This window comes from Macaca mulatta, chromosome 5 (genome assembly GCF_049350105.2).
Source record: "Macaca mulatta isolate MMU2019108-1 chromosome 5, T2T-MMU8v2.0, whole genome shotgun sequence".
In the NCBI taxonomy this organism is placed as follows: Eukaryota; Metazoa; Chordata; class Mammalia; order Primates; family Cercopithecidae; genus Macaca; species Macaca mulatta.
The window spans coordinates 153,417,070-153,425,859 of record NC_133410.1 but is presented as its reverse complement, the minus strand read 5'-3'; the positions used below and the strand labels follow the sequence as shown (position 1 = coordinate 153,425,859).

Here is an 8,790-nt window from a genome sequence, read left to right as displayed (position 1 = left end):
TTTTATATACTCGCCAGCTCCTTGTCTTGTCAGTCTTTTTACTTGTAATCATTCGGGTGGACACGTCATGTCATTAATTTGCATTTCCCTGATGACTAATGACATTGAGCACTTAAAAAAATATGTGGCTTTTTCCCTTTTTTTTTTTTTTTTTTAACCATTTGGATATCTTCTTTTGTGAAATCTCATTTTTCTTTGGGTTATCGTTTTCTTATTTGTTTATATGAATTCTCTGAAGCCAATTTGTTGGTATTTTGGTATACCATTTTTTTTTTTTGGCTTCTACCTTCCCAAGACAGATTGGTCTGTAATTTTCCTTTTTTATTATATCCATGTCAGCTTTTAGTGAAGGATATTCTGGTCTCATAAAATGAGTTGGAAATTGTTCTCTCTTTTTATATTCTTTGGAAAGTTTAATGTAAGGTTGGTGTTATTTCTAATTTCTTCTCTAGGAGTCAGTGAACATAGCACACGAGCAGATGAACCCTGGAATCAGAGTGCTCGGACTGAATCCTCACTTGGCTACTTTCTTATCATGTCAACCTTGGAAAAGATACACAATATATTTCTGCCTCAGCTTTCTCATCTATAAAACGGGGATAATAAAAATATTTACTTTCTGAAATCTTTGTCAGGATCTTTGAGTCACATGTAGAATTCTCACTACCATTTCTGGCACACAATAGGAGTTCAATAATTATTATTTATCCATTTATTCAATATTTTTGCATACAGTGCAGTCTTATTGAAGCTGAAGCCATGTCCTTCTTACGGTGTTGGTTCAACAATAAGCATTCCATGGGTTGACGAAGTAAGTGGAATCTTTCAAAGCAATGCCAAATCAAATTCTTCTTTATACTTGGCCTTTCCTCAGGGATATTTTTTTTCTTTTCCTTTTTCTCTATTTTGTGAAATGTCAGGGAAGAGACATAAGAAGCTTTCTGTGGAAATAGTACCCAGAGAAAGACATGGATCTTAGTCATGGTACTTTTTTGGGGTTTTGGCAATGTCCTAGGTGGGTGTGGGTCCACATGGCAAATATTCCAGTGGTTAGAGGGGAGCTTGGACTTTTGATTTTTACTGCCTGGTAACTAACCTCAGAGATCTTTGGTTTTTCTTTTTAACAAAAGGAAGTCCAGTCTTCCCAGGGTGCGGTTTGAATTCCTGATTTGGTGGTTGTTCCGGGCTCTGAAAATTCTATGCAGTTTTAAAACAATAATAGTTATTGCTATGCAAATGTCCCCCCCCCCTTTTAGCCTTTGTGTCATTAAAATGCCACTCAAGTGGAATGTTTGTTTTCAACTGGCTTATATCTCAGATTTAAGATACGTGAATCTCTGATGAACTCTGAAACAATTAATACTACATCTTCATCAGAAAAGCCACAGAAATTAGGGTTAAACAGGTCTTGTTGTGGTTTTCTCTTATCTTTTTCCAGCTTTACTGGTTTCTCTGTCTGTTCTCCCTATGTCTTCTCTCAGTCTGCTATTTTGAGTTTGAAATGAATTATCCCTTCCAGACCTCCCCTATCTATCCCCACCCCAACATATGCACATTCCTCCTCTTGCACAGTTCCTGACCTATAGTCCTTCATATAAGCGAGGAAAAAATAGAAAGATAACAACACTTCTGTGGATTCGCGTAGCTCACATGTGTCTGGTCTCCTGAGGAGAAATCGCTCCACTCAATAAATCCCATGATCCAGCCACAGAAATCTTTGCCATTTCAAAGAATAATTTTCATGATTCTGTGCTTTTACTTAACCTCAGTTCAAAATTCTAATCATCTTTCGTAGGACATTCATCAAATGTCACCTTATTTGTGATGTCATTCTGATGTCAGAATGAGATTTTTCCTTTGGGTTCTTTTTGCATTTTGTTTATGCCCCTATTGTAATATTCCTATCAAATCCCAATTCAAAATCCTGGGTGTGCAAGCAATGTGATTTTATTTTTCTGTCACTAATTTGTATCTTTTGTGGTTAAATCATAGATATTTCCTTCCTCCACTTCCAGGGATTTCATCTAAGTATGGATGTGGTAGACACAGAATCAATAGCCCCAATTCTTCACCCTTCTCTTTACTGAATAACTTTGGACAAGGCTATTCTGAGCTCTTGACTCCAGATTCAGCCACGGGACTTAGCGGGATATTAGCAAGCATATATCAATGGGATATTATCAGGTGTAATGTGATTAGAGGTTTGAAACATATGCAGATTTGGATATGCTGACCTTTGTACCTTCACTGGCACCATAAGAGAAACAAGCCTCAACTAGTCCACCAGTCCTAGAAAAAGGGTGAGAGACATGTCCAGCAGAATTTACCCCCCATCACATCAGCCTAGATCAGCTAACTCCCAGCAAACCTGCAGACACATTTGCTAAATAGCTATTATTTTAAGACACTGAGTTTGGGATAGTTTGTTAATGCAGCATTTTTCTAGCAAGAGCTAGCATCTAACATGTGTAGATTTGGGGCAAGGTAATAGTATTTTAAGAAGACTTTTATATTGTTTGATACATCTTTGTTCCATCTTCTTTTTGCTCATCAATCCATTGAAATGGCTGTTACGTTTTTCTCATATTGACCAATAGGTCTTTAGCGCTCACTTCTCTCTCTCAGCAACTTCTGTTATTTTCACATGCCTCACTGGAGCATGGAACACTCAGGCTGTCTGGGACTGGTCTGCTATAGCTTAGTTACCCTGCCCTCTGAAGACCCTATCAACTCCCTGGGATTCACACGAGAACTGAGACATAGCTTCCTCCATATTTAAGCTGATTGCATATCTGAGGTGTCCATTGTTTTCTCTCCCTTTCCTAAGAGTCAGCCCAGGGCAGTTATGGGTAGAGGGGTAATAAATAGGGCCCCTTATCAGAGAAACCACCTGTAGATTTTTGTCACTTCTTCAACTCTTTTCTGTCCCAGCCCTCAAACCCTTTATCTTTTCTGGGGCAGGAAAACTAATTCTAACTGATTATGTATTATTTTGAATCTGTTGTTTATGATGCAAAATTTGGGCCTCAAGTCCTTCAGAGCTTTGACTTAGAAGTCTAGAATTTGGCCCTTTTTTTGGATACAATTAATATGGTAAAGTTTTGTTGCCTGAATGGGGGTAGTTTATAGGGTAAAATAATTTTTGGACAAAAACAAAGCATATGTTAATACTGAAAAATAATTCTGTCACACATTCTATTGCCAACAAGAAGTAGAATCACTAATGACTTATGCCTTCAATTCAGGCCTCTGTCCTGAATTTGCGACTTATGTGTCAAATGCTTACTTAAGACCTCCTCTTGGATGTCCTGCAGAAGATCTCAAGGTCAATATGTCTAAAATGGAACACATCCTTTTGCTTTGATCTAACCATTCTCCAGGATTCCTTATCTCAATAGCTGGTATTATCATCCACCCAATTGTCTGGAAAGACCTCTGGGAAACCTCCCTGACTTGTACCTTTTCTTTATAGCTTATATCCCATCATCAATTTACATCCTACATTTCTTTCTCTCTATTCCCTCTGTCCAGGCTAATGGAATCCATCTTCATCTTCTACCTGGGGTACTGTGACAGTCTCTTAAACAGTCTCTCCAATTCCAGTCTTTCTTCCATCTAATCAATTCTCCATGCTGTAGCCATCTTCTAACAATAAAACCAGGTCATGTCAGGCCTGTACTAAAAGTCTATCTATAACTTTCCATTGCATTTAAGATAGAACTCGAAACCCTTGATATGGCAGGTAAGGCCCTGTCTGGCCTAGACCTTGCCTATGTCTTCAGCCTCATTTCGTGCCACTCCTACCCTAGATCTTTTTACTTGCATCAGGCTTCCTTCCATATCTTGAATGAGCTATGCCCTTTTCATGTGTCCAGGTTTCTGCTCAAATCCTTTCTTTCCCCAAAGAGTCTCTCCATCTCTACTCTACCTGTTCCCTGCCACTGACACCACACCTACTTTTTCCTGGATAATTCCTATAGTTCAATTTAAATAGTATGTCCTTTAGGATGCCTGTCCTGACTTTATCTGTCTTCTGTGATATACTTGCATATCATCCTGTTAATTTCCAAACCTCTCATCAAACTTCTAATTTTCTTTTCATTTAAATAAACTTTTAATTGAAGTACAGCATCACACAAAAATGTGAACAAATCATGAGTGTATATATATATATATATAGAGAGAGAGAGAGAGATGAATTTTCATAAAATGTGCACATACATGTTATCACCTATTCAGATAAAAAAATATATTACCAGCACTCCAAAAACCCCTTTGTTCCCTCTTCCAGTAATAAGCTCCTTCAAGGTAACCAATATCTTGACTTCTAGTGCCACAGATTAGTTTGTATTTTCTTGAACTTCACTTAAATGAAACCATACAGTCTGTATTTCTTGGGGTCTTCTTTGACTCAATATTACGTTTGTAAAATTCATGGTGTGAATGGCAGTGGTCTTTCGTTCCTGTTTCTTTGAATGAATATACCGCGATGTGGTTAATCCATTCTAATGTTCATTGTCATTTGTGTCATTTTTAATTTCTGGCTATCATGGCTGCTGCTGTTGTAATGAACATTCTTTTATGCTTGTATCTGCTTTTTATTTCTGAAAGATTTATGTATTTCTATTAGGTGTATTTCCGGGAGTAAATTTGCAGGGTCATGGGTAGGCATATGTTCAGTGTTAGTAGACACTGTCAAGCAGTTTCCTAAATGGGTTCTAGTAATTTAAACTCCCACCAGCCCCATGAATATATATACCTACTATGTGTTCACAGAAATTAAAAATTAAAAATTAAATAAATAAAAAATAAACTCCCACCATGAGTGTATGAAAATTTTAGTGAATTTGCATTCTTGTCAACATTTGGTATTTCCAATATTTTATTTCTTCATTCTGATGTGTGTATAGTGGTATCTTCATTGTGTTTTTATAAATTGCATCTCCATAATGGTGACTAATGAGGATGAATGTCTTTTTATTGGCTATTTATATATCAGCCATTTATATATCTTCTTTTGTAAAATTCCTGTTCAAGTCTTTGCTCACTTTGTTATTGGGCTGCCTCCCCTACCACACTCCATTGATATGTTAGAGGTTTGTTTTATATTCTTTTTGTAATCTATTTTGTATATTTGTCTGTTGTTGAATATGTGTGCATTGCAAATATCATCTCCTAGTCTTTGGCTTACCTTTCACAGAACCTTCTGAAGAACAGAAGTTCTCAATTTTAATAAGGTATAATTTGTCAAGATTTTTCTTTGTGGATTTTCTGTCTTATTTAAGAAATTGTTATCTACCCCCAAATCATGACTTTATTGACTTTATTCTCTTGTTTTTTTTTTTCCTAGAAGCTTATTGTTTTATACTATTCATGTAAAAGTGATTTTTGTTTATGTTGTAAAATGAGTACATCAAGATATGTATCTTTAATATCCAGTTTATTGAAAAGACCATCCTTACCATGTGTTAATTTTATCATAAATCAGGTATATATTTGTTTCTTTTTTTAACTTTAAACAAATTTTTGTTACACAAAGATAGTCACATAATTGGATATTTCTCTACTTTGTACACAATTATTCTCACTCTCCACAGAATGGCTGCTTAACTTCTCATCTGGTGGTGGCAAGCACTGAAATCCTCATTTTAACAGAACAGTAGTAAAAATGCCTCAGTGATTTAAGTTGAAAGCAGTACATTGGTACATGGCTCTTTTACCCAGCATCAGGAATGTATAAATGTCTTTTTATTCAAAAATACAAACTAAATTATCTGTGGGCATGGACAATGACAGCAGTAAACCATTATATATTTTGTCAACTGAAACCAGTAACTGATGGTTTTTGTGATTTCCTTAACATCAGCCAGCCTTTTCTTCATTTTCTCCAACTGTCTTCTCTGAAGTTATTGGTGAGGAACACTGCCTTGGGCTTCCTGTCACAGTTTATTAATAAAGATAAAGCACTGCTCTAGGAGTTAGAACATGCCACCTCCCATACCACCTCCCATTCCATCCATTGCACCCATTCCAGGATCCTTCTCTTCTTTAGGAATTTCTGTGACTACAACTTCTGCTGTAATTAACAGAGAGGCCACACCAGAAGCATCCAATAAAGCAGTTCTCACAAGCTTTGTTGGGTCAGTAATTCTTTTTTGCAGCATATTCACAAAATCTCCGACCATAACATCATAACCAACTTCTGAGGAACTTTGCATAATTTTCTCAACTATCAAAGATACTTCAACACCTGCTTTCTTAGCAATGGTCATTGCTAGAATTTTGAGTGTTCTTTTGATAATTTCTGTACCAATGTTTTGATCTTCATTAGCTGGAGTCAATGAGTCCAAGGCTGAATTGCACCAAAGCAGGGCACAACCCCCTCCCAAAACAATGCCTTCTTCAACAGCAGCTCTTGTAGCATGAAGGGCATCTGTAACTCCGTCTTTCTTTTCATTCACTTCAGCATCACTTGTCTCACCAACCTTCAGCACAGCTACTCCATCTGAAAGTTTTGCCAGCAGTTCATTCAGGTTTTCTTTTTCATATTCACTAGTTGTGACATCTAACTGCACAATGATTTTTTGAACACATTTTTCAATTTGAGCCTTGTCACCTTTTCCTTTTAAGAGCATGGCATCATCTTTGGTCACAATGACCTCTCCAACTTTTCCTAAGTCATGAGGCTGAACGTCTTCAAGATTTAGGGTCAACCCCTCTTCTCCAAACACTGCACCACCAGTAGCAATAGCCATATCTTTAAGCTGGTTGTTTCTATTGTCACCAAACCCTGGAGCCTTGACTGCCACAACCTGAAGACTAACCGTTAGCCTATTCAAGACGAGTGTACTTAGAGCTTCTCCATTAACTCTTCAGTGATTATGACCAAAGGCTTACAGTGAGCATTGGCAATTTCAAGAGCAGGTACAATGGACTGGACACTAGAAATTTTCTTTTCACTCAGCAGAAGATAGGCATCCTGGAATTCACATTTCTGATCTTTTGATATATTAGTTAAGTATGGAGAAATATATCCTTGATCAACCTTCATGCCTGCAATAATTTCTAATTCATCATTCAGTGGTTTTCCATTCTTTACTGTGATGATACCCTTTCTTCCAACCTTTTTCACTGCATCAGAGATGATATTGCCAATTTCTCTGTCTCCATTTGCAGAAACTGTAGCAATCCGTGCAGTTTCTTCAGGGGTGGTCACAGGTTTAGACTGGTTTTTAAGTTCAGCTATTATAGCATCAACAGCTAACATCACACCTCTCCTGATTTCCACTGGATTAGCCCCTTTGCTAATCTTCTCTAAGCCTTCCTTGGCAATAGAGTGTGCCAGTGCAGTAACAGTGGTAGTGCCATCCACAGCTTCTTTATTTGTGGTATTGGCAACATCTTGAACAAATTTAGCTCCAGTATATTTTATATTTATCCTTTAAGTCAATTGGCTTTGCAACAGTCACACCATCTTTTGTTACTTTAGGACTTCCCCAGCTCTGCTCAATAATCACTGTTCTTCCCTTTGGCCCCATTGTAACGGCTACAGCATTGGCTAAAAGTTCTATACCTTGAAGCATTAAGGCTCAGGCATCTGCACCAAAATTATCTTTGGCGTAAGCCCAAGTGAGATGAGGAGCCAGTACCCTGGACACCGGTCTCATCTGGCAAAAGACTGTGGGTAAACGAAGCATTTCTGCGGGGCGGCAACAGGTTGTGCGCTTGGTGAGGCAGGTGGTCGGCGGTCAGTGAGGGAAGTATATATTTGTTTCTGAGCTATGTCTTTTGTTTCATTGTCCTATTTGCCTAATAACTAATTAAAAGTCCTTTCTTCTACTTTGAACTACATGTTTTATAAAGGCTAGAGCAACGTGTATTTCTTATTATTACTGTATTCTTATTTATTATAATAGTGCCTTACACCTTGGTTGGGACTTACTACAGTTTTGCTGAACATTGAATTAATAGCCATCTTTCATAAACAGTTTAAATGATCAAATATTGAATAGAAGTGCTGAAAGTGGGCAACTTTGTCTTTTTCTGATCTTACTGGAAAAGCTTTCAGCTTTTCACCATTGAGGGTGATGTTAGCTGTGGGCTTGTCCTATATGTCTTTTATTATATTGAGGTACCTTCCTTCTACACATAGTTTACTGACAGTTTTTAACATAAAAGGATTATGAATTTTGTCAAATGCTTTCTCTGCATGTACTGAGATAATCATATAATTTTTGTATTTTATTCTGTTAATGTGGTGTATCACATTTATTGACTTGAGTATGTTCAATCATCCTTGCTAGGATGGGGATAAATCCTACTTGATTGTGAAATATTATTTTTTAAATGTGCTATTGAACTTGGTTTTCTAGTATTCTTTTGAGGATTTTTGCATCTGTGTTTATCAGAGATATTTGGTCTGTAATTTTCTTTTCTTGCAATGCCCTTTTCTGGCTTTGGCATCAGGGTGAAGCTGGTCTCATAAAATGTGTTTGGAAGTGTTCCCTCCTTTTCAAGTTTTAAAGGGAGTTTAAGAATAAATTGTATTAGTTTTTATTTAAATGTTTGGAAGAATTTGCCATGAGGCTATCTGGTTCTGGGCTTTTTTGTTAGTGATTCAAGCTTTCTACTTGTTGTTGGTCTATTCAGATTTTCTGTTTCTTTATGGTTCAGTCTTGGTAGGTTATATATTTCTAGGAATTTATCCATTTCTTCTAGGTTAGTTAATGTGTTGACACAGAATTATTCATAATAGTTTCTTATGATCCTTTGTATTTCTATGATATGAGT

At 36.9% G+C, this 8,790-nt stretch overlaps 1 pseudogene; it reads right to left on the bottom strand.

The window, feature by feature from the left end:
* Positions 1–5,977: 5,977 nt before the first annotated feature.
* Positions 5,978–7,697, bottom strand: LOC701346 (60 kDa heat shock protein, mitochondrial pseudogene; annotated as a pseudogene).
* Between the last annotated feature and the right edge of the window lie 1,093 nt (positions 7,698–8,790).